The 27,914-nt window shown below is 37.7% G+C and overlaps 2 non-coding genes across 2 annotated transcripts; both read left to right on the top strand.

The window, feature by feature from the left end:
- The first annotated feature begins 1,924 nt into the window (after window positions 1-1,924).
- Window positions 1,925-2,031, top strand: LOC141662807 (small nucleolar RNA R71). The gene has a single exon (XR_012550904.1). It is a non-coding gene; the product is annotated as a small nucleolar RNA R71 (small nucleolar RNA).
- Window positions 2,032-11,737: 9,706 nt separating this feature from the next.
- On the top strand, window positions 11,738-11,844 carry LOC141662790 (small nucleolar RNA R71). Its single transcript, XR_012550884.1, has one exon. It is a non-coding gene; the product is annotated as a small nucleolar RNA R71 (small nucleolar RNA).
- The last annotated feature ends 16,070 nt before the right edge of the window (window positions 11,845-27,914 follow it).

Genomic DNA, 27,914 nt, shown 5'->3' with positions numbered 1-27,914 from the left:
TCTTTTTTCTTTATACTATACATTTTGTTGCAGGCTTGTTGAGCAATTTTAGCTCACCCCTTTTATTGTTATTCCCATTGTTTTTCAGTCAAGGTAGAGAATGAAACCCATCAGACCCACATAGTTAAGAAGCGAGTCAAGCAGCGGGACCATCTTATACCAAGGGTGTTTGTCCCTATCCCAGAAGAGAGCTTTGAGTTACCAGATCAGGTGTAACAGGATAAGTAATAACGATGGTTTGAAAAAAAGTGGTTTAGTTTAGAATGTAAATAGAATAATGTTTTGTAACAAAGAGAGTTCTTGAGATAGTTGATCCAGTTTGGGTTGTAATAAAGTTGGTTTGTGGTTCTTGTTTTCAATCCTTAACCTTGAAAAGATCCTGAGTAGTAGTAGTTCGGGGTAATTATTTTATATATATTATGCTTGTACAGGTTTAGTGAGTAGTTAGTGTTCATAATACCTCAAATCTAAATGCCGGATTTGGAGGGTGTTACAATTGGCATCAGAGCTTAGGTTTTGGCCCTTGAAAACAAGAACATTAGAGTTAAGATAAGATAGGAAGATCGCATGAGATAGGAGTATTGGTATTAGGGGTTGTTTGTTAATTAGATTAGGAGTTTGTGAGTTCTAGGCTTGTGATTTGATTTTTTTCTATGTTGTGATTATTATGTTAGATGGCTTCTTCAGTATCGTCTTCCAAGTGTACAACATCAGACCCGGTATTACCCCCAGCATCAGTCCAGGAGTTTCCTACATTACCACCACCTCCACCTCTGCCACATGGACCAGTGCCGGATCAGTTACCTGCACCCGAGGTACCAGATTTTGTTAATTACTTTCCTTATTTTGAGCCTGAGATACCGGAGCTTCCTCCATTAGAGTTTCCCGTATTTGATATTCCTCACATGGATAATTTACCTCAGGGGGAGGATTTGGATCCCCAGGGTCTAGTGGAGCAGCCTCAGTTGCCACAGTTTGAGCCAGAGCCAGAGCCACCGATGTATGCACCTCAGGAGCCGCCTGTACTATTCCCAGCACCATTGGCTATCTATGCCCCTGTGCCTGAGATATATCAGTTCCTGCAGCAGGAGTTTATGGATGAGATTGTGGATCAGCCAGTACCCTTGTCTTCTCGAGGTTCTCGCACGGATCTTCACGAGCCCCCCGTGCTGTCTTACCAGAGGTTTCAGAGTGAGAGGGAGGATAAAGTGAGATGGCAGGATCAGTGCCGAGAGATCCTTGGATTATTTGAGAGACAGGAAGATGGACCAGTCCGAGTGCCGAGGTCTTGATAGAGACCACCTGACTTTTGCACAACAGCTTAAGTTCCTCAAAATCGGCACTAGAGGGTGGAGCTGCACCTCCTTGTTAAGGATATGATTGCCTTTGAGCATAATGCTATGGTTGCTGGAATCCAGGTGGATTGAACTATTTACTTACGCCTTGCTGATATGGTTGCTGAATAGCATTCTGATTATTACTCCAGCTGAAGTTTGGATGATTTCTGTAGTTAGGATGATAAGTAGCTGGTACAGGCTGCTGCGGTCGCTGATAATTGTTCACATACTGAACAGATTCTTTAACAAGAGAACACTGATCCGTAGCATGAGAACCTGCACAAAACTCACAGACCATAACTATCTGATTGACTCCATAAGTGGCTAGAGAATCGACCTTCATAGACAGCGCTTGGAGCTACGCTGCAATAGCTGTAGCTGCATCAACTTCCAAAATGATTGCTACCTTCCCAGGGATCATCCTTTGAGTCGGGTTTTGATGCTCATTTGCAGCCATAGTCTCAATAAGATTATAAACCTCAGTATAGCTTTTGGCCCACAAGGCGCCTCCAGGTGCTGCATCGAGCATGGGCCGAGATTGGGCCCCCAAACCATTATGTAAACCAGTGATCACCATCCAATCAGGCATTCCATGATATGGACACTTTCTCAACATCTCCTTGTAGCGCTCCCAAGCTTCGCACATAGATTCTGTAGGTTGCTGCGCAAACTGAGTAAGAGCACTCCTCATAGCCGCAGTCTTCGCCATTGGATAAAACTTTACCAGAAACTTTTGCGCAAGATCTTGCCAAGTAGTGATAGACCCAGCTGGTTCAGAATATAACCAGTCCTTAGCTTTATCCCTCAGTGAGAATGGGAAAAGCCTCAGCTTGATAGCCTCATCAGTCATACCATTATATTTGAAAGTACTACAGATCTCGACAAAATTCCTTATGTGCATGTTGGGGTCTTCAATCGCAGCACCTCCAAAAGAAACATAATTCTGCACCATCTGAATAGTGCCCGGCTTGATTTTAAAGTTATTGGCCTCAATAGCCGGGTGCATGATGCTAGACTGAATGTCATCAATTTTAGGCCGAGAAAAGTCCATAAGAGCTGGATCTGCGGGAACAATACGATCACCCATGATTACTGGCTCTTTCTGCTCACTTCCTGAATCTGAATCTTCAAAATCTATCTTCTCCGGAATATCAAGAACTTCGTCTGTCTCCTCAGCCGTATTTAAAGTCCTCTTGCGAGTACGAGAACGTGTTTGCATAAACGCTCGCTAAAGTACCTGAAACACAACTGGAAAAAATAAGTAACACATCTTAATCACTGAGTCCTAATGACCAATGATGGTAATTACATAAACTAAACAAAAACGCCGAGTCCCCGACAGCGGCGCCAAAAACTTGTTAAGGCGAAAACACGCACTAATAACACACGCAAGTATACGCGTTCGCAAGTAATATAGAATACTTTCTAGTTCGTTCCCACAGAGACTCAGACTAATTATGTTCAATTACACTCACTCACCAATGTATGATTACTTCTCAATGTTAAAACAATAACACTTAAATTTGATTAACTAATTATTAACTACAATTAACTACTAGAATTAAGCACTTAATTGACACTTGAATTAATATTATTAAACACACATGAGATCATAACTTCATTACTACTTCCTTCAATAGTCATTGTTATTACCCTTAGCATGCAACGGTGATGATATTAATCGAACAACACGAAACTGATAAAAGCCAACTTTCGTTATACTAATACAATTCTACCAAACATCCACAATTAAGATAGAAGTTGAATAGGCATCAATTATGTTGAGACCCTATATATCTACAGAATTTGACAACATAATGATTTAAGCACAAGTTATTCCTTTTATTTACACAGGGCGAATAAAACGGCTAGAGTTACCCACTAATCATGTATACTCATACACGAACCTATGCTAGCATGGCAAGTTCTAAATCTCAAGATCCACCGTCGCTTCACAAGAGATTAACACCCTATCCTATATGTTCGCGAAGCACATAAGAAGATTAAGCACCACCAATACTAGATATCATACAATCATCACACACTAAGGTATTAAACAACTAACTAAAGAATTCCATAATAAATCCGTTACGACCCCATGATCACGACTAGCCCATGATAGCACTCATCGTCATCATGGGTTCATATGAAAACATGATAATAACACACAAGAATAATAACTAAAACTACTTATATTAAACCAGAGTACATCACAAGAGTAAAGAGGTTTAAAGGAAAGAAAACTAGCATCCAACGTTACAACGAAACAAAGAATCACAAGAAAATATGCTTCCTCTTCATTGCGGTGTGCTAAAACGGACTTCTTCCTTATCTCCTCACTCTTCGATTAATACTACGATCCAACCTTTTTGAAACGTCTCTGAAAACTACTTATATAGGAGTCCCATAATACCCAGCTAACTCAGAAGTTGGAAGTTAAACAGAACTAGGAGTCCAAAATAATTATTCAAATTTTCCGTCCCTGAGCGGCCGCTCAGCATTCCTGAGCGGGCTTTCAGCTTCCTGAGCGGTCGCTCTGCAGAGCTGAGCGGGCGCTCAGCTCCCTACTGGAAACTGCTATGTTTTTCTCCCGTTTCTTCGCTGCAATCTGCTCCTATCTTCCCGCTTACAATGCCAAACACATGCCAAGGCTTATTATTGATGAAATCTCTCCAAAAATGCAATAAATACCCTGAAATTGCACAAACACTAGAAAAATGTATCAAATACATAAAATACTTGATTTCAAGACATCAATTCAAGCCATTATAAGACGTTCTAAGTGGTATAAAATGCCACTTATCACACCCCCAAACTTAAATCGATGCTTGTCCTCAAGCGTCACAGACTCAAAAACAAAACAAAAACATGCCTGAATGCAATCTATATGAAATGCAGCGGTCCCCCTTACTACGACCAAACCAACCAACTTACGACATCCCAACAAATGCAATTAGGCGAATAAAGATCAATCAAACCATGCAAACTAACATACAGCCGGAAATGTGGTGTGTGCAGATGCTTAACAGATATGCTTCGAAACTAGATCAATTACTATAACTCGACTATCCTCAAGGTAATCACATGATTATACGAAAAATAAAATTCTAGGCACAAAATGACTTACAACACTTCAAGATTACTGGAGCTTATTACGGAATCACGCTTTTTATTTATTACAACAACAATGCTTATTTGACCGTGCAATGAGTGAGGTCCATAAAAGACTTATACAATGGCATCCATGTAGCGAGCATTAGGTTAGCGGATCCCAGACTATAAAAGCCTTAGGTCACTAGGCACAAAGTCCCCTAAGAACTTAATAACTCGAATACCAAAGAGCCCACTCATGATCAATTATGCATTAACTCTCTATTTTTTTTCTTTTTTTTTCTTCTTTTTTTCTATTTTTTCTATTTTTTTATTTATTATTTTTTTTTTCACAATTTCTGAGCAAGTGCGCTTCGTTCCATCTTGCTCAACCCTAGACTACTCGCATAAAAATACGAGCCGGCTACTAGCCATTTGACGCCTAGCCTAATTAGCAATGAATTCCACTTTTTACTCTAATTTTTCTTTTCATGCCTTTTATCACTAAGAACCTATTATAAATTCTAAGCATAATCAATAGATTAACCTCGAAAACCATCAAACCATAACAACAATCTAGTCCCTAAGCATTCTCCAAGACTTAGTGAAATTATAAGTGTTTCTAGCTTGCATGTCAACCTACAAGACTCAACATCACTTTAACGCTATCACTACACTCCCATCAATATCACAAATTAATTGGTAAATCAACGCAAAAGGGATCATGGTATATGCATGAGCTAGATGACATGATAAATAAATTTATAAATAAAAATAAAAATCATAATAAAAAAAACTATATGGCAAAAATATGCAACTATATGAACTAAACTATCATGAATATGCAACTATATGACACACACAAAATATTCCTTAACTACCACCCCCAAACTTAAAATCTTCACTGTCCCCAGTGAAGGTAGTAGAAAGGAACACAGGGTATACCTACTCAGAGAGATCATCATCATCACCACCCTCAAAGGGTGGAGTATCAGGAGGCGGATATGCAGAGTCCTCACCAAAAAACTGGCCACTGGATGTCAGCTCCAAGGCCTTTGAAAGCAGTCCCAAGCGCAAGGGTGAGCTCCTGAGCAAACCTGCTCTGCGTCTCGTACATAGCATCCATCCTCCTCGACAGCCTCCTATACTGGGCATCATCCATCCCAACACCCTCCTGAGCTCTAGAAGAACCAGCCTCATCTCGCCTTGGCCTCTCCATGGCAGCACCTCATGCTGGATGCCCTCCTGGAAGACGATAACCTAGCCCATGCTCCTCGGGCTCTCCACCAGTCCACTCCTGCATCGCATGCAGAGTCGCGGAGTCAATAGGAGCGGCCGGCAACTGCAACTGCTCGTGAGACGGCCACTGAACTCCCACTGCTCGGCAAAGCTTTGTAACCGTGGATGCATAAGGGATGTTCATGTGCTTAGCTCCCCTCAAAAACTTCAGAATTCCTTGGTAGATGAACTCACCAAGGTCCACATAGTACTCCTCATTCAAAATTCCCCATAACAACTGTACTCTCTCAACTGTGACCTCATGTGCATGCAAAGTAGGCAGAATATTAGCGCAAATAAAAGCATTCCATGCACGTGCATACCTATTCATCGCAATCGCCGGAAAGTGGCGATACTCGTTAGTCCCAGTCTTGAAGGTCCAAACTGTGCCCGGCCTATAGAGAGTAGCACAAATCAAATCCAAGTCAAAATCCTCAGTAGTCTTCTCATTCCAATTCTCCTCCGTGGGCTTCCTCTGTCGCTGCCTAATCACACGGCGAATCGCCACAGGGTGATAATCCACCATCATCCCCCTCACAACAGAATACCCATTCTTTTCAGCTTTCGCGTTCACATAGAACTCGCGAACAACGCTCATCGGAACTGCTTCAGGAGACTCACAGAAAGCAATCCAACCCTTCTCAGCAATCATAGGCAACAACTCACCATCCCTCCCCGATGGTAAGAACCCCCTCTCCTTCAAAATTGGCTTACCCAGAAGCCTAGTATACTCCTCCTCAGCAGCCCTATCAAACAAACGAGGCCTCGCAGCAGTACCCCTCGAAGAATCAGCAGTAGGAACACTGCTGCTATCAATAGTCCTGGATCTCTTGGGTGCCATCAAAACTGAGAAAAAGTGTTTAAGATTTGTGTTTTTGAATATGGGAGAGAGTTTAAGGTTTGAAAGTGTATGGGGAGTATATGGAATAGTTGTATGTATATATAAGGTAGAGATTAGGGTAAAATTTGATTAGGAGTGGGTTTGAGGGTTAAAAACATGGGATAATGGGGAAATAGGTCGTGGGTAATGGGGCTGTGTTTTGTTTTTTTATTTTTCATTTTTTTTTGGATTTTTATAAAGCTTAAAAAATTCTGCCAGTCGGCCCCTGAGCGTTCGCTCAGCAGAGCTGAGCGGCGCTCAGGGGTCTTCTGGAAAAAAAAATTCTTTGCCCTGTTTTTCAGATTTTTTTGTGGTTTTGGATATGTTACTAACTTCTAAGGGATCCTGTAACAACAAATCATGGGTTGCCTCCCAAGAAGCGCTTATTTTTCGTCATTAGCTTGACGTAGCGTACCTTAATCAAGTTGACAACAAAACGGCACTAACCACTTCCCGGTTTGCCGTGTCCCCATAGTAATGCTTCAAACGCTGACCATTAACCTTGAATGCTTGGTCCGGATTATTCTCAAAAATCTCCACCGCTCCATGTGGAAACACAGTTTTGACAATAAAAGGTCTAGACCACCTTGATTTCAACTTCCCAGGAAAAAGTCGGAGACGAGAGTTGAATAAAAGAACTTGCTGCCCCGACATAAATGACTTAGGATATAACTTCCTGTCGTGCCACCTTTTTACTTTTTCCTTGTACATTTTGTTGTTCTCGTACGCTTGGAGTTGAAATTCATCAAGTTCATTTAGCTGAAGCATTCGCTTCTTTCCAGCTGCATCTAGATCCAGGTTCAACTTCTTCCATGCCCAATAAGCCTTATGCTCAAGCTCCGCAGGTAAATGACATCCCTTACCATACACAAGTTGAAATGGGGACATCCCAAGTGGAGTCTTATATGCTGTTCTGTAAGCCCAAACAGCTTCATCGAGCTTTAAAGACCAATCCTTCCTTGACGGACAAACAACCTTCTCTAAAATGCGATTGATCTCTCTATTAGACACTTCCGCTTGACCATTTGTTTGCGGATGATAGGTAGTAGCAACACGATGATTCACATTATAGCACTGCATCATTGAAGTGAACTTACGGTTGCAGAAATGCGACCCTTCATCACTTATGATTACTCGTGGCGTTCCAAACCTTGTGAAAATCTGTTTAAGAAGAAAATTCAACACTACCTTTGCATCATTCGTTGGCAGAGCTTTGACTTCTACCCATTTTGAGACATAATCGACTGCCAGCAAGATGTACTGATTATTGTCGGACGAGACAAATGGCCCCATGAAATCGATTCCACAAACATCAAAGACCTCGACTTCAAGCATCACATTTAACGGCATCTCATCCTCTCGTAAGATTTCCCACTCTTTGGCAACAATCACACCTTAAAACGAACTGATGAGCATCCTTAAACAAAGTAGGCCAGAAAAAACCTGCTTGTAGAATACGAGCTGCCGTCTTCTCACCACCATAATGTCCATCATAAACCGTGGAGTGGCAGTCTTGTAATATCCCCTCCGTCTCACAGAATGGGATACATCTCCTGATGATCTGATCAGTCCCTGTCAAAATAAATACGGTTCATCCCACATATACCACTTTACCTCATGGAGAAACTTCTTCTTTTGAGCTGTATTCAAATGAGGAGGCATTATATTGCTGACAAAATAATTCACAATATCTGCGAACCATGGCTCTTCCTCCTGAACTGCGTACAACTGCTCATCAGGAAAAGATTCGTTGATCAATATTTTATCATGTGAAGTAGACTCGGGATTCTCCAATCTAGGGAGATGGTCAGCTACTTGATTCTCAGTACCTTTTCGATCCTTGATCTCTAACTCAAATTCCTGTAGCAAGAGCACCCAACGAATGAGTCTAGGCTTCGAATCCTTCTTGGAAACCAAATAGCGAATGGCTGCATGATCAGTGAACACTGTCACCTTTATCCCAAGCAAATAAAATCAAAATTTTTCGAAACCAAAGACTATAGCCAAGAGCTCTTTCTCAGTAGTGGTGTAGTTCATTTGGGCTCCATTTAAGGTCTTGCTAGCATAGTAGACCACATGAAAGAGATTATTCTTGCACTGCCCAAGAACTGCGCCCACCGCATAATCACTCGCATCACACATCATCTCAAAAGGCTCTGTCTAGTCAGGTGCTGTAATAACTGGTGCAGTTATCAAACTCTTCTTGAGAGTCTCGAATGCCGTCAAGCATTCATCATCAAATTTGAAAGGCACATCCTTCTCAAGAAAGTTGCACAACGGCTTAGATATTTTTGAAAAGTCTTTGATGAAACGCCGATAAAAACCCGCATGACCAAGAAAACTACGGATTCCTTTCACAGAAACAGGTGGTGGGAGATTTTCAATGACTCCCACCTTGGCTTTGTCCACCTCAAGACCCTTGCTCGAGACCTTATGCCCAAGAATAATGCCTTCACGCACCATAAAGTGATATTTTTCCCAATTGAGCACCAAATTAGTTTCCACACATCTTTTGAGTACTGCACGAAGATTATTCAAACATTCATCATACGAATGTCCAAAGACGGAGAAGTCGTCCATGAACACCTCGACATTATTTCCAATCATATCAGAGAATATAGCCGTCATACATCTCTGAAAAGTGGCTGGTGCACCACATAAGCCAAACGAAACTCTGCGAAAAGCAAACGTGCCAAATGGACAAGTGAAGGTAGTCTTTTATTGATCCTCTGGTGTAATACATATCTGATTATACCCCGAATAACCATCCAGAAGACAATAATACTCATGACCGGCCAACCTGTCAAGCATCTGATCAATAAATGGGAGAGGGAATTGATCCTTCCTCGTGGCCTTGTTCAACTTTCTGTATTCCATGCATACCCTCCATCCTGTGACTGTTCGAGTGGGGATGAGCTTGTTCTTCTCATTTGCTACCACAGTAATACCTCTTTTCTTAGGTACACATTGTACGGGGCTCACCCAAGAATTGTCAGAAAAAGGATAAATGATTCCTGCATCCAGCCACTTCATAATTTCTTTCTTTACCACTTCTTTCATGATAGGATTAAGTCTGCGTTGTTGCTCAACAGTCGGCTTACTACCCTCCTCTAGCAGAATCTTATGCATGTAATATGAAGGGCTGATCACTTTGATGTCTGCTATAGTCCATCCGATAGCCGATTTAAATTCTCTCAAGATCCTTAAAAGCTTGTCCTCCTCACTACCTGAAAGGTCAGATGCAATAATAACAGGTAAAGTAGATGCATCACCTAAAAAAACATACCTCAAGTGTTCAGGCAATGGTTTAAGCTCCAAGATAGGTGCTTCCTCAATAGATGGTTTGAGCTTTCCTTCAGCATTTTTGAGGTCGAAAGTACCAAGAGATTCGAATGGCATGTCTAGCTTTCGCCTCCAAGGAGAAGGATTTAGATATTGTAGTTGCTCATTGCCATCCTCATCATCACTGTCAAAATCCCCCACTAAGGCCTTCTCTAATGCATCAGACATTAGCATATGATCAAGTTCTGAAGTAACCGTAGAATCAATCAAATCCACTTTTAAGCACTCCTCATCTTCTATAGGGAATTTCATTGCTTTGAATACATTGAATGTCACATCCTAATCCTGCACCCTCATAGTAAGTTCACCTTTCTACACATCTATCAAGGTATGGCCTGTAGCCAAGAAAGGTCTCCCCAAGATTATGGGAATTTTCTTATCTTCCTCGAAATCCAGAATAACAAAGTCTGCAGGGAAGAAGAGCTTATCCACCTTTACTAGCACATCATCCACTATGCCTCGTGGGTATATAATAGAACGATCATCCAATTGTAGAGACATGTAGGTGGGCTTTGGATCAGGTAAATTCAACTTTTTGAAGATCGACAACGGCATCAGATTGATACTTGCTCCCAAATCACAAAGGCACTTGTCAAAAGACAACTTGCCAATGGTGCAAGGAATGGTGAAGCTACCTGGATCTTTAAGCTTTGGAGGTAACTTTTGTTGCAGTACAGCACTGCATTCTTCCGTTAAAGCAACGGTCTCAAGATCATCCAGTTTCACCTTCCTTGAAAGAATACTCTTCATAAATTTCGCATAACTAGGCATTTGCTCCAGAGCCTCAGCGAAAGGTATGTTGATGTGAAGTTTCTTGAAAACCTCCAGAAACTTATCGAACTGCTTATCCAGCTTTTGTTGTTGCAATCTCTTAGGGAAAGGTGGTGGAGGATAGAGCTGTTTCTCCCCTATATTACCCTCAGGCAGAGTGTGTTCAACAGTAGTCTTCCTTGGTTCCGCCGCTTTCTCCTTTTGCTTAGCTTCTTCATCACCAACTTCAGCTTCTCCTTCTTTTACTTTTTCAGCATCAGCAACTTTTCCAGACCTTAAGGTAATAGCCTTGACTTGCTCTTTAGCTTCCTTCCTGCCTGGCATTTTAGTATCACTGGGAAGTGTGCCAGGTTGACGATTAAGCACTGTATTGGCTATTTGACCGATTTGATTTTCCAAGGTCTTGATAAAGTCCACCTGACTTTTGCACAACAGCTTAAGTTCCTCAAAATCAGCACTAGAGGGTGGAGCTGCACCTCCTTATTGAAGATATGATTGCCTTTGAGCATAATGCTATGGTTGCTGGAATCCAGGTGGATTGAACTGTTTACTTACGCCTTGCTGATATGGTTGCTGAATAGCATTCTGATTATTACTCCAACTGAAGTTTGGATGAATTTTGTTGTTAGGATGATAAGTAGCTGGTACAGGCTGCTGCGGTCACTGATAATTGTTCACATACTAAACAGATTCGTTAACAAGAGAACACTGATCCGTAGCATGAGAACCTGCACAAAGCTCACATACCATAGCTATTTGATTGACTCCATAAGTGGCTAGAGAATCGACCTTCATAGACAGCGCTTGGAGCTGCGCTGCAATAGCTGTAGCTGCATCAACTTCCAAAATACCTGCTAACTTCCCAGGGATCATCCTTTGAGTCGGGTTTTGATGCTCATTTGCAGCCATAGTCTCAATAAGATTATAAACCTCAGTATAGCTTTTGGCCCAAAAGGCGCCTCCAGCTGTTGTATCAAGCATTGGCCGAGATTGGGCCCCCAAACTATTATAGAAACCAGTGATCACCATCCAATCAGGCATTCCATGATATGGACACTTTCTCAACATCTCCTTGTAGCGCTCCCAAGCTTCGCACATAGATTCTGTAGGTTGCTGCACAAACTGAGTAAGAGCACTCCTCATAGCCGCAGTCTTCGCCATTGGATAAAACTTTACCAGAAACTTTTGTGCAAGATCTTGCCAAGTAGTGATAGATCGAGCTGGTTCAGAATGTAACCAGTCCTTAGCTTTATCCCTCAGTGAGAATTGGAAAAGCCTCAGCTTGATAGCCTCATCAGTCACACCATTATATTTGAAAGTACTACAAATCTCGACAAAATTCCTTATGTGCATGTTGGGGTCTTCAGTCGCAGCACCTCCAAAAGAAACAGAATTCTGCACCATCTGAATAATGCCCAGCTTGTTTTCAAAGTTATTGGCCTCAATAGCCGGGTGCATGATGCTAGACTGAAAGTCATCAATTTTAGGCCGAGAAAAGTCCATAAGAGCTGGATCTGCCGGAACAATACGATCACCCATGATTACTGGCTCTTTCTGCTCACTTCCTGAATCCGAATCTTCAAAATCTATCTTCTCCGGAATATCAAGAACTTCGTCTGTCTCCTCAGCCGTATCTAAAGTCATCTTGCGAGTACGAGAACGTGTTTGCATAAACGCTCGCTAAAGTACCTGAAATACAACTGGAAACAATAAGTAACACGTCTTAATCACTGAGTCCTAATGACCAATGATGGTAAGTACATAAACTAAACAAAAACGTCGAGTCCCCGACAGCGGCTCCAAAAACTTGTTAAGGTGAAAACACGTACTAATAACACACACAAGTATACGCGTTCGCAAGTAATATAGAATACTTTCTAGTTCGTTCCCACAGAGACTCAGACTAATTATGTTCAATTACACTCACTCACCAATGTATGATTACTTCTCAATATTAAAACAATAACACTTAAATTTGATTAACTAATTATTAACTACAATTAACTACTAGAATTAAGCACTTAATTGACACTTGAATTAAAAATATTAAACACACATGAGATCATAACTTCATTACTACTTCCTTCAATAGTCATTGTTATTACCCTTAGCATGCAACGGTGATGATATTAATCGAACAACACGAAACTGATAAAAGCCAACTTTCGTTGTACTAATACCATTCTACCAAACATCCACAATTAAGATAGAAGTTGAATAGGCATCAATTATATTGAGACCCTATATATCTACAGAATTTGACTACATAACGATTTAAGCAAAAGTTATTCCTTTTGATTACACAGGGCGAATAAAACGGCTAAAGTTACCCACTAATCATGTATACTCATATACGAACCTATGCTAGCATGACAAGTTCTAAATTTCAAGATCCACAGTCGCTTCATAAGAGATTAACACCCTATCCTATATGTTCGCGAAGCACATAAGACGATTAAGCACCACCAATACTAGATATCATACAATCATCTCACACTAAGGTATTAAACAACTAACTAAAGAATTCCATAATAAATCCATACGACCCCATGATCACGACTAGCCCATGATAGCACTCATCGTCATCATGGGTTCATATGAAAACATGATAATAACACACAAGAATAATAACTAAAACTACTTATATTAAACCAGAGTACGTCACAAGAGTAAATAGGATCAAAGTAAAGAAAACTAGAATCTAACGTTACAACGAAATAAAGAATCACAAGAAAATATGCTTCCTCTTCATTGCGGTGTGCTAAAATGGTCTTCTTCCTTATCTCCTCATGCTTCGATTAATACTACGATCCAACCTTTTTGAAACGTCTCTGAAAACTACTTATATAGGAGTCCCATAATACCCAGCTAACTCAGAAGTTGGAATTTAAACAAAACTAGGAGTCCAAAATAATTATTCAAATTTTCCGTCCCTGAGCGGCCGCTCAGCATTCCTGAGCGGGCGCTCAGCTTCCTGAGCTGTCGCTCAGCAGAGCTGAGCTGGCGCTCAGCTCCCTACTGGAAACTGCTCTGTTTTTCTCCCGTTTCTTCGCTGCAATCTGCTCCTATCTTCCCGCTTACAATGCCAAACACATGCCAAGGCTTATTATTGATGAAATCTCTCCAGAAATGCAATTAATAACCTGAAATGCACAAACACTAGAAAAACGCATCAAATACACAAAATACTTGATTTCAAGATATAAATTCAAGCCATTATATGACGTTCTAAGTGGTATAAAATGCCACTTATCATGCAGCAAGAGATGCAACAGCAACAACAGCGGTTTCAACAACAAATGTTATAGCAAGCCGCTCATCCAGAGCAACAAGCGCCACCAGCAGCACCGGTAGTTACTTTCAAGCAATTCCAGTCGGTAAAGCCTCCAGAATTCGAAGGTTCCGCAGATCCTACAAAGGAGAGAGCTTGGTTAAAGGAAATAGAAATGGCTTTTTCATTAGTTAAAGTTGAGGAAGGTCATAAGAAGGATTTTGCTAGTTACTTTTTGAAGGGTGAAGCCAATTACTGGTGGGAATCGAAGAAAGCTTTGGAGGGCAAAGGTGTGGTAACTTGGGATAGATTTACTGATCTTTTTTTGGAAAAATATTTTCCTCGCTACATGAAGAATCAGATGGAGATTAAGTTCTTGGAGTTGAAGCAGGGTAATTTATCGGTCACGGATTATAAAGCCAAGTTTACTGAATTGGCCAGATTTGTTCCCGAGCAGGTAGATGCGGATGAAAAGCAAGCTAAGAGGTTTCAGCAGGGATTGAAGCCATGGATCCGTAGGAGGGTAGCAGTGTTTGAGCTGACAACTTACTCAGCTGTGGTTCAGAAGGCCATGATCATTGAAGGTGAGAGTGAAGCATCTTAAAAAGAGAAAGGACCCGGAAGTTTCCAGAACTGTACAAACAGAAGGCCGGGATTTCAAGCCCGGGGAAATATGAACTTCAGAAGAACAAAGCAGGGCAATCAGAGGACGGGTCACCGACTTCCAGCCTCAAATCAGCAGAGACTTGTCCGACCACCTATACCTGATTGCAGACCATGTGGTAAGAAGCATACTAGGATTTGCAACAAGCCAAACATCACGTGCTTCAAGTGTAAACATAAGGGACACTACTCTGGAGAATGTCCGGTGGGAAAGGCAGAAGTCACTTATTTCCAATGTGGAAGGAAATGATACATTGCCAAGGACTATAGAGGAGCAGCAATGGCCGTCAGCATTCCAAGGGTTTTAACACTACCTCCGCCACCACTACCACCACAGAATCAGCCCAGGGCAAGGACTTTCAACATGTCAATGAAAGAAGTGGTACAGAGTCCGAATGTGGTTGCAGGTACGCTTCCTGTGAATTCTGTAAATGCTCAAGTATTGATTGATTCAGGAGCTATGAGATCTTTTATTTCTAAGAACTTTATTTCTAAGATAGATTGTGAGGTTCAGTGGTTAGATGAAGTGTTAGCCATAAAGTTAGCAAATGATGATCATGTTATGGTAGATCGAGTATGTCCAGGTTGTGATATTAAGATAGGGGGACGTCATTTCTCAGTTGACTTGATACCTTTCAAATTAGGAGAATTTGATGTTATTATAGGAATGGATTGGCTAGCTAATAATAATGCTCAGATCGATTGCGCAAATAAGAAGGTAAAACTACAAACCGAAGAAAATGCAACAGTAACGTTAAAAGGTGAAAAGCAAAAGCAGAGATTCTTAACAGTGATGCAAACGAAGTGATTGTTATGTCAAGAATGTCAAGCTTATCTAGCCTACATGTTGAATATGGAAAAAAAAAGCCCCAAGACTGAAGTTATTCCTGTAGTTTGTGAGTTAACCGATGTCTTTCCAGATGAACTTTCAGGATTACCTCCGGATCGAGAGATCGAGTTCACTATTGATTTGGAACTAGGGACTAAACCAATTTCAATGGCTCAGTATCGAATGGCGCCTGTTAAAATGAAAGAATTGGCAAAGTAATTGCAGGATCTTCTTGACAAAGGAATCATAAGACCTAGTGTATCCCCATGGGGCGCACCAGTGTTGTTTGTGAAAAAGAAGGATGGTAGTATGCGACTATGTATCGATTATCATGAGCTGAATAAGTTGACTATTAAGAACAAATATCCTTTGCATTGAATCGATGACTTGTTTGATCAATTAAAAAAAGTGGCATGTATTTCAAAAATCGATTTGCGATCATGCTATCATCAATTGAAGATCAAGGCAGAAGATATTCCAAAGACTGCGTTCCGAACGAGATATGGACACTACGAATTTCTTATGATGGCATTTGGACTAACTAATGCACCTGTAGCATTCATGGACTTGATAAACCGAGTATTCAAGAAGTACCTATATAAGTTTATCATTGTACTTATTGATGACATCTTGATCTATTGGAAGACTAAAGACGAGCATGCAGCATACTTGAGAATGATATTGGAGACATTGAGGGAGGAACAACTTTATGCAAAATTTTCAAAATGTGAATTTTGGTTGAAGGAAGTGCAATTTCTAGGACACATCATCAGTGTTGAAGGAATTCAAGTCGATCTAGCAAAGATTGAAGCTATTTTAAACTGGGAGAGACCGAAGACTCTGAAGGAAGTCAGAAGTATCTTAGGATTAGCAGGTTATTACAGAAGATTTATTAAAGATTTACAAAGATAGCCACGCCATTGACAAAGTTGACCTGGAAAAATGAAAAGTTCGAATGGAATGAGAAATGCGAAGAAATTTTCCAAGAATTGAAGAATCGATTGGTAACTGCGCCTGTACTTGTTTTACCTGATGATCAAGGAGACTTTGTCATTTACAGCGACGCTTCTTATCGAGGACTTGGATGTGTTTTGATGCAACATGGCAACGTAATCACATACGCTTCTAGACAATTAAAGCCTCATGAGCAAATATATCCGACGCGTGATCTGGAACTAGCAGCAATCGTATTCGCACTGAAGCTCTGGAGACACTATCTGTATGGTGAAAGATGTGAGATTTACACGGATCATAAAAGTTTGAAGTATATTTTCACGCAAAAAGAACTCAACATGCGACAGCGATGTTGGCTAGAGCTAATCAAAGATTACGATGTCTCGATTAACCATCATCCAGGCAAAGCTAATGTTGTAGCAGATGCGTTGAGTCGAAAGGAGAGGTTGAACTTGTTAACATCTTCGGAAGGCTTGATCAAAGAGTTCGATAAATTAGAAATTGAAGTTTATATTCCAGAAAGCTCTACTGAAATGATTTATGCAATGACTTTTTAGCCAGAACTATTGGAGAAGATAAGAAGATGTCAAGAAGAAGTAATGAATCATGAAATTGATAATTTTTCAGGAGAAGGGATTACCAGCCAAAAAGATGATAAGGGAATTTTCGAGTTGCTTCGAGAATCTGGATACCAAACGTACCGGAATTGAAAGCGGAAATTTTGCAAGACACTTATAGTTCAAGATATTCAATTCATCCCGGAAGCACCAAGATGTACAGAGATCTGAAAGAAAACTTTTGGTGTCCATATATGAAGAAAGAGATAGCGGAATGGGTCATTAAGTGTTACACGTGTCAAAGAGTCAAAGCTGAACATCAACGCCCGAGCGGATTACTACAACCACTAGATATTCCAGAATGGAAATGGGAACACTTAGCTATGGATTTCGTAGTGGGACTTCCAAGAACCAAAGCAAATCACGATACGATTTGGGTTATTATCGACAGATTAACGAAGTTAGCACATTTTCTTCCGATCAACGAAAGGTTTTTACTAGACAAGTTAGTACATCTATATCTCAAAGAAATTGTGATGCGTCATAGAGTACCTGTATCTATTGTATCAGATCAAGATCCCCGTTTTAATTCGGGATTTTGGAGATAATTCCAAGAATGTCTAGGGACCAAGTTGAACATGAGTGTCGCTTATCATCCACAGATGAACGGGCAAAGTGAAAGGACTATTCAGACTATTGAAGATATGTTACGTGTATGCGCGATAGATTTTGAAGGCAATTGGGATGAGCACTTACCGCTAGTGGAATTCTCTTACAACAACAACTATTATGCGATTATCGGAATGTCACCTTATGAAGCTTTATATGGAAGAAAATGCAGATCTCCTACATATTGGGATGAAGTGGGAGAGCACAAGATTCTAGGTCCAGAAATAATTCAGCAGACCAAGAAAAAGGTAGAACTTATTCGCAAGCAACTCGAAGCAGCGCAGAATTGATAGCGTAAATATGTAAATCCAGCCAGAAAGGATGTGAACTATAAAGAAGGAGAGCATGTACTATTAAAAGTCTCGCCATGGAAGGGATTGACTAGATTTGGCAACAAGGGCAAGCTAAAGCCTCGTTATGTCGGTCCATTTGAAATTCGAAAGAGAGTTGGAAAAGTTGCATACGAATTAGCTTTACCACCCCATATGCAGCATATTCATAATGTATTCCATGTGTCCATGCTTAAGAAGTATAACCCTGATACAAGGCATGTAATAGAGTATGAGCCGATGGAGCTTCAGGCAGATTTATCGTATATAGAGCTGCTGGTAAGAATTTTAGATCGGCAAGACAGAGTATTAAGGAATAAGTATGTACCATTAGTGAGAGTTTTGTGGAGAAACCCAGTGGTTAAAGAATCAACCTAGGAGCTTGAGAGTGATATGTTAGAAAAGTATCCTCAGTTATTTTCATAGTGTGATTCTGATGACAAAATCCTATTAAGGGGGAGAATGTAACGACCGAGAAAATTACACTTGTATTATAATCTAATAAAGATAATTATGTGTATTATTATGTAATTAAATGTGTTAAGTCATAAAACCCTAATTGCTATGTGCTACGTGTTGTCTGTTTTGATCGGATTTTGTTTCGGGCAATTATTGATTGTTTTATCATAAGTTATAGGTTTTATATCAAAACCCGTACAACTCAAATCGTGTTTTAAAAGCCCGTATTTCAAACAAAATCATTGACCCTATTTTGCCAAGAACGACCTATACTATATCGTTATTTTGAACCCCTAGACGTTTTACAAATTTACCTCGTTTGCGAAAAATGACTTTTCCGGACCCATTCGGAAGTCAAAAACCCCACAAAAATCACATTTTTATTTTTATATGATCATGAAATTATCAAACATCATTTTTCTTTGTATTTTTGTAATATTCACAATTTTTGGGAATTTTTGACATTTATTTTGTATTTATTGTATAATTAAAAATTCATAATTGGTACCCAATAATTATAAAAAATTGGGGCCAAATATTTTTATTAGATGTGTAATTAGCTCCTTAATTTTATTTAGGGATATTATTTTCATAAGTATAAATACTTGTTTTATTATTAATTAATTAGTTAATTATTATTAAAAATCAGAAATATCCAAGAACATTGTGTGGGTGAAGAAAAGTTCTTCAGATTCAATCACATATTTCATCGTGTTTCCGTTCACCAAATCGATCATGTGAGTAACCAAAATGATCCTCTCGATCTCTATTTTCTATTCATATCATCAATTTGATGTGTTGTTGAGTTGATTTTCAATTTGTGTTTTTAGGGTTTATGTTCGATTTAGGTGTTTGTTATTTAGGAGTTGTTTGTTTGTTTTGATGATTCCAATAGCTTTATTTTTAGTTAAGGAATGATTTTGCATAGTTAATTGATTCGTATAACCCCGGGAAGATAGTTCCCGAGTTCTTGGTTTTTATTAATTTTTGATTTCATTTTTGTTAATTTATGGACGTTTTTGGTTGCTGTAAGTTGTAGGAATTGATTTAAGAACTTAAGAGCTTTAATTTCATTTATAAATTGTTGACTTTGGTGTACAAACATGAAGGATCGTATTTTTCGCCATAGTTTTGCCATTTTTTGCCTGGTTTAGCCGGAGAAGACGACGGAGTAACAGGTGGTTCACTACTAAAAATAGTAGATACGACATTGGTGCTTAGACATCGGTATGTAATGGACCCGATGTTAAAAGCCTATTTAACATCAGTTTTAAAAAAAGCGATGTTAAAAGCCTGTTTAACATCAGTTTTGCATAGTAGCCGCTGTCTATGTTCAATTTTAAAATAATAACAAATTTATGTTTTTCACTTTAACATCGGTTATTTATGCTAACCATTGTCTATAAACATTAATAAAAAATGATTAAATAAATGTTTCAGTTTCCCCGCTAAGTACCAAAATTTTCCCCCGTAACAAAAAAGTTAAAAAATTATTTCCCCCTTCCCCCTTTACTCACACACCCATACATCTCTATCTCTCTCTCTTCATCTCCATCTTTATCTCTCTCCCCCAAACCTCGACTCACACATCAGGGCTCTCTCAAACTCGCGGCTCTCTCTCTTTGTTGTCTCTCTCTCAGACCACGATTGTAATTCTCTCTAAAACCTTCAGTACTCTATCTCAAAAACTCTGATTCTCTCTCTCAAATATTAAACTTCATCTCCTTCAGCTCTCCTCTCTCCCTCTCTGTCTTTCTGTCTCTCTCTGTCTCCTTTCTTACTGCTCCTTTCTTGTAAAACCCAATTTAAACCTAATACAAAATCACTGAATCGAGTTTTGCTCTCTCTTTCTCCACTCTACTATTGTATTCTTTATTACCATCTCTTTCTCCTCTCTCTTCGGTCTCCCTATCTAGATCTTGGTAAAAGATTCTGGCCATGGTAAAAGCGATTGACGATGGTTTGAAAAAGGGAAGGAGTTTTCCGTTACAAATCGGGCTAGAAATTGGTGGTCTTTTTTAATTTAGTAGCTTAAAATCGAGCCGAGAAAGCAAATGTTTGGTTTGATTATGTATGTAAATTTTAAATTTATTTTAAAATTTTATGTTTTGATTTTAATGAAGCTTTTATTATAGGTCTGAAGCTTTGGAGCTTGAAACCAACCTTCAATCGGTAACATATATCTCTCTCTCTTTTAGCTTTATTTACATCCATTGTGTATTTATATAGATATGTCGGTGTATATTTATATTTGTATGTTCAGTTTTGTTTATTCTATTATGTTCTACAATTAAGTTTAGGTGTTATTAACACATTTAGCTCTAGATTTTTTGTATTAGATCTCTATGTTTTTATCATTGAGAGCTATGTCATTTGGACTGTTGTAGATGCAGTTCTTTTGAAGCATATATGGAAGTGGTGTGGCATTGTTCTCAAGAGCTCTGTATTATTGTCGATATGGGTAAGAATCTGTTCTTTGATTATAACTTCTCTAGTTTATTTTATCGACTCTGACATTGATTTATCTCCCCAGATTTTTGTCATCCCAGTTTTGATTGGATTGCTCTTTGAACTTTTGGTAATTGTGCCAATGCTGGTAGCAGTAGATGAAAAACCTGCATTCCTTTTGTATCAGGATTGGGCTCTAGGACTAATTTTTCTCAAGATCTGTACCAGACTGGTGAGTTATATATCGCCTCTTATGTCTTTATTAGAGGGTATGTATATAAATCTTAAATGTATAAGAGTAGGAACTCTGAGTGCCCCGTTTTTTATGTGATTTCTGTCACATTCATTACATAGTCCAAAGAAAAGGCTGGTCTGTTGGCCACATTTGAATAATAATGTTGAGAGCCACAGATTCATGCCTCACCTAATTCTGTGTTGAACTGATAAGATGGCATAAGTAGAATTTTGCTCAAATGGACCAACTAACAGGTCTCATTCTGATGTTGACGTCTTTAATAAGAAAAGTAGATAACTAGCAACATCCAGTAATATTCTTTTGTGATATCTATATGTTCTGTGTTATTTTAAATGATTAAACAGACACTTAATAATCCTTTACTGTTTTTAGTAATTCAGATGATACATCGTCTCATTTTTCTTTGTTAAGTGATAAGTGATGATATATATTCTAATGGTACCTGTAATGTGTTAATAATCAAACCTTATTTCTGTGTATAACATGGTACCTGTATATTTTCCAGTCATTCTTTCTTCTTCTTGTTTCACCTTGTGATTATAAAGATGAATATTTTCACGTCGATATACTAATTTTTTGACCTATATTTCTCAGGAAGAACTGAAATCTGTTGGACATATTGAAACTGCTTCGCGGTCCTGCAAATAGTATGTATTTGGTCTTACATATGTATTACCCTCCTTCCACCTGTTCATTATTAAAGATATTATTTTTTGTACCATCACCTTCAGCATTTGAAACTACTAACATTATCCAGTATCTATGTTGTAAAATATACTGTCTGCTAAATTTAGTTTTTATCCATAATTGGACAGGGTTGTTGATTATGTGATCGTAAGTTTTGATCCTTTAATTGATACGTAAGAACATTATGTTTGATTGTATGAATTCGCAAAGGTAAATGTATCTAATCCTTGCCACTAATTTCTTATTCATGTGTGCAAAAGCTGTAATAACCTTTTCTAATATATCACCAATTATTGGTAAAAGCTAGCCTTTTTGCATATTATCTTTTACAACTTGCTTGAGATTTAGTATATATATTTACTTTAGGCTTGACTTGCTGGTGAATATGTAGTATGAAACTATAAATCTTTCTAATTTACTCCACTTGGTATACTTGAAAGGCTTTCACCACCAGTCTTTCATATGTTAAGGGGTCTATGTGATTTACTACTTTTTGTTCACATGAATCAGGGATGAAATGCTAGGGTTGTGTTTTTAACTCTCTTTATAAAATTACTGCAGCATTTATCCAACTGCCCTTCCCTCTATTTGAACTAACATACAGACCTCAATTTACAACATATTTTGCTTAGCAAAGAAAATGGTAGTCCTTTGGATTGTATGGACAACAAATACAATTATGAAAAGATTGAATCATTGTGAACCAAATGAAAGAATCTGTCTCACTATTGAATTTATTCTTTCAACGACATAAATTAATGTCATTTCTGGTTCAAGAACTCTAATATGTATCCAGTTAATTATCTAGAGCTTGTACTTGTATCATTTTGCAATCAATGTATCTCTGTACATCCTGGCTGCTTTTGTCACTTGAGATGTTGGTTCTGTAAGTATTGCTAAACTGTGACAAGGATACCTGGATTAGTTGTGGGTACTAGTTACAGTGTTACACTCATTTTGAGAAAATGTATACAGCCCTATCTAATATATGAGTACATTCTCTGTTTTCTTATGCTCTCACTGTGTAAAGACCAATTGATTTGTCCGGACTATAGAGATAGCATTGCTAATAGCATGTTCATGTATTGTACAGATGTATGCAGTTTTTCTGCCAATTGCTGTATTCTGCCTCTTCTATATCCGGAGAAGAAGTGTCTATGACTGCACCATAGTATTTTAGGTGGGTACATATTGACTATATAATCTCAGCAGTTAAAGATAAACTGCTCTTTCATCACCTAGTCAATATCCTACTGAAAATCTTGTACACTGTTGATGAGCTAATGATAAATACTCATTATGCAGGCCTCTTATCCGCTGTACTGATAACTGGTTTTATTACGGATTCTATTAAGAACACAGTTGGTCTCCCTCGACCTGATTAGTTTATAGGAAATGCTTTATGAATGTGGTTTATTGATGACTGGACATTATTGTTGGTGTTTGACACTCACTATGATTGTCTGTTTAGATTGTTCAATATATCTAAGATAAATACAATTTGGGAGCTCAAGTTGCTGCTTGTTTGATGGTTGCTTTTTTAAATACAATTCTGCAAACATACCCCTTATATTTATCAGTAGACATTAAATCCTCTTTGTGTTTTCTTCAGTTATATTGGAATCTAATTTCAAACTTTTCACTCTGTTAATTTTTCTGTATCAGGTTTTGCTATACGGCTAGAGGAGGATTCTGCAATACAGAAGATAACATATTTGAATTTGGTACAGGTATTAGTGATATTGTATTCTCAAATAATCAAATAATAAAATTTGTTCACACGGTAATAAGACTGTTTTATATCTCTATTTCTTTTTTTTATGAAATCATATTATCATCTAACATAAACTTTGTATTAATTCTAGTTTATATATCAAATATTCTACAGTAATGATTGATATTGTTTATTTTTATTACAGTCTAAATCATCGGCACCATTAGAACCAGACGTACACATTATCGGCCTGCAGGGTTGATTTGCTGCTCTTTGGTTTGATCATGCAGAAGTCAGACTCTTCTTTAGTTTGTCGGAATTGAGTTGATTGGCTAAATTGGATGGAGTTGTCGGAATTTAAGAATAGGGTACTTAAAAATTAGTATAGTATAAGTTGGTTAATGGAATGCTTGTATTTTATTTGAAATGTATGTATAGTATGATATGAGTAATATTTTGGTATTACACTTGTAATTTGGATGAATACCTTTATGTTTCTGTTTAGATGTTTTTTGTTGGGATGTTGCATTGTTTTGGTTCCCTATGGCTATAAATAGTACCAGGATGGCATGCAATTTACAGAACATTAACATCACAATGGTGCATGTAAACCGATGTAAAAAAATGTACAAAAGACATCATGTAAAATAATATTAAACGAAAAAGAACTAAAAAAACCGATGTGAAATAGTCATTTGACATCGGTTCTGAAAAGAAACATAATATATTTTAAGTCAAATAATATCGGTTAGAGAAATTGGCTGATGTTAAACAAAAAGATTTAACATCGGTTTCATGAAGAAAACCCATGTCTTATCCATCATTTCAAATCGGGGGGCTAACTTAACCGATGTCTGATCAAATATTTCACATCGGGCAACTAATCTAATCGATGTCTGATCTAGCATTTCACATCGGTTTGTTTGAAAGAATTTTAATAAATGGCATTTAGAGCTTGTAGATATCATGTTTTAATGGATAAATACCTCATAATATACCCATATTCACCTAGAAATAATGTAATATAAGCTGAAATTTGTTGCAAAGACATCACATTTAATCTTAAAACCGATGTATAGCACTGTAATAGACATCGGCTGTTAACCGATGTCAAAGGCTGATGACATTTAACATCACACGCGAAGACATCGGTTCAGATTTTTTTAACATCGGTTCTGAACCGATGTCTGATCCCATATTTCTAGTAGTGGTTGCAGAGGAATCGACGACGGTGTTGCGGAGAAGAAGTGGAGTGAGTCTGCAGTTGAACCGTACTGAAATCGTTGTGTTTAAGCCCCGTTTTTGTCTCGCCGAAAAAAGCCGCCAGTGCCGAATTCTGGGCAGCCGGCCGTCCTGTTCTTGTTCAATCCGGAGTCGACCCGGTTTCGACCCGGGAAACGACCCAGGTTTGATCTTCAAAACCTTGATTAAAAACCCTGAATTATGTTTCTGAAAAATCAATTTAATTACTTTTATTTTTCTAAAATAGAAAATAGTTTAATAATTCCAAAAATTTATTAAAAATCAGTTTTAAATTCTAAAAATTATTATAAATAATTTCTAAATTATTTAATTAATTTAGAAATTTGAAGTGGATTATTCATTTATTTAATTATTTATTTATTTAATTATTTATTTATATACCTATTATTTAATAAGTAAGTAATTAATTAATAAATAAGGTTAAAAATAATCGAATAATATGACTAATGGTTCGATAATTAGTCGAATAATGTGAGTAACTCGTAGTGATACGTGTAGTTGATCGATGAGTTGGATTATTATTCGAGCGATAATTTATTTATTCAATTAGATTATAATATTCATAGCAAATAATTATTCGTAAATAGTCGGGTTAATCTTATAATTGATAATAATTTATGATTAATTGCAATAATTTGTAATTAATTCTAATAATTAAGGATTAATTATTTTAAAATAAAATAAATATTAAATAATTATTTAAAAATATAATTAAGGTTGATTTAATTATAATTAATTATTTATAATTGATTTATAATTAATTAAATCTTGTTTATTGTGTAATAATTAAATCGTTAGTCCGATTTAAGTGAAACGAAGACCCTTAGACTTAGAAAAATAAAACGATTTCATTAAAAAAATAATTATAAATCCTAATTTCTTCTGAAAGCGAGTCGTCTTGTGATAGTTAATGTTTATAGGCCCTATTAGGGGTATAATCGAGCTTAATAAATCCCGAAAAAATTATAAATCGAACTAGATAGTGTCTGTTAGTGTGAGTATATGTGTAGTATCGATTCTAAAAATAATTACGAGTTTAAAATCAATTATGTGCCTTATGTGCTATGTGTTTTACGTGATTATGTGAACCTTATGTGCTATATAATTATATATTTATATATGCGAGTCTGATGAGATCGTATGGGTAGATGATTAGGACTGCGTGGTATCAATTCGAGATACGCGTATGAAGTAAGTTATCTAAACGAATATCTTTCCATGATAGATTCCATATATGCAAGGCGAATCAAGTTAGAGACCGAAGGCAGTAAGGCATACGAGGTGAAGTGCTCACCAGGAAAGTTTTTCCCCTATTCTAAATTCAGAATAGTGAAATATACCCCACTTTTCCATATCAATTATACATTGATAATTCTTGTTCATATATACTGATACACAATTATTTATTCTTGTTTCTATTTCATTTTGATTCTTGATTTCTCCCAATTTATTGAATCCTCTATTCATATTCCAATACTTTTACCATTGTTACATATATTCTGATATATCTTGATGTTGGGATACATCGAAAGCATATCGATTGTTCCGGATGCTAAGTTATGGACTAGATAGTTACGATGCGGGCTGGGTATTAACCAGACCCTTGATTATGAGGCCATAGTTTCCTGGGTACCCCTTATATTGGTTGGGTCTATGCAGTTGGGTATAGATTGACATTGTATCCTGACTGATCAGTAGGTTATAGTGAATATGTTGGTTCTTATTTCCAGTCTTGTTCATTTGGCACTCGCCAGTAATGGCAAATTAATATACAGATGGTCGTTCAAACTAGCAGATTACCAGTTCATTTATTCTTTTCTCTTTATACTATACATATTGTTGCAGGCTTGTTGAGCAATTTTGGCTCACCCCCTTTTATTGTTATTCTCATTATTTTTCAGTCAAGGTAGAGAATGAAACCCATCAGACCCGCATATTCAAGAAGCGAGTCAAGCAGCGGGACCCTCTTATACCAAGGGTGTTTGTCCCTATCCCAGAAGAGAGATTTGAGTTACCAGATCAGGTGTAGCAGGATAAGTAATAGCGATGGTTTGAATAGAAGTGGTTTAGTTTAGAATGTAAATAAAATAATATTTTGTAACAAAGAGAGTTCTTGAGATATTTGATCCAGTTTGGGTTGTAATAAAGTTGGTTTGTGGTTCTTATTTTCAATCCTTAATCTTGAAAAGATCCAAAGTAGTAGTAGTTCGGGGTAATAATTTAATTTATATTATGCTTGTACAGGTTTACTGAGTAGTTAGTGATAATAATGCCCCAAATCTATACCCCGGATTTGGAGGGTGTTACACCTAAACTCCTTGGCGGCATGTCCGAACTTTTCACAAGTGAAGCAATTCCTTTTAAACTGTCTTCTCCCGTTGAAGTTCTTATTCATTTTAGTGTCATGAAGCTGATTTGGACCCTTATCTTTTGAACCTATTTTATAACATGCATCTTTTGACTCAACAAGATTAGCAGCAAAATAAGAATGAACAAATGATGTCTCGTTTGTTTGAATTTGATTTTGTTCCTCAATCTTGATATGAGACTCTAAGTCATGAAGAGTAAAATCCTTTTATTTATACTTCATCGCATGAACATATAGTTGCTAAGATGGTGGTAATTTCTCAAGAAGACAATTAGCTTGAAACATTTCACAAATTTTTATTCCTTCGACAATAATATCAGCACATAAATATTCATATTCATGAACTTGTTGAAAAACAAGCTTATCATTAGACATACAAAAATTTAGCCAGCAACTACATGCATATTTCTTAGTCCCAAAATCATCGGAACCATACTTGGTTTTTAAAGCATCCCATATTTCTTTAGCCTTCAAAAATTTACTATATATTAAATATAATGCAATAACATTCCACGACAAGTCTTATTATCCTTCTCAAAATCTCTCTTAGAATTTTCGGCATTAGTAAGACAATAATCTACTATGCTCTGATAAAAAAACTTCATCTTATTATACCACATTTTATAATTTTTTCCATCAAAGGGGTCTAATTTAGACATATCAGAAATAAAAGTATTGGAAGTTATAGTGGTAAATAAGATATGTAATAACACTAAATTCAATTTTAGAATATAAGACAAGGTGAGAAA

This window comes from Apium graveolens, chromosome 5 (assembly GCF_009905375.1).
Source record: "Apium graveolens cultivar Ventura chromosome 5, ASM990537v1, whole genome shotgun sequence".
Classification (NCBI taxonomy): domain Eukaryota; kingdom Viridiplantae; phylum Streptophyta; class Magnoliopsida; order Apiales; family Apiaceae; genus Apium; species Apium graveolens.
This window is presented reverse-complemented; position numbering and strand designations above follow the sequence as displayed.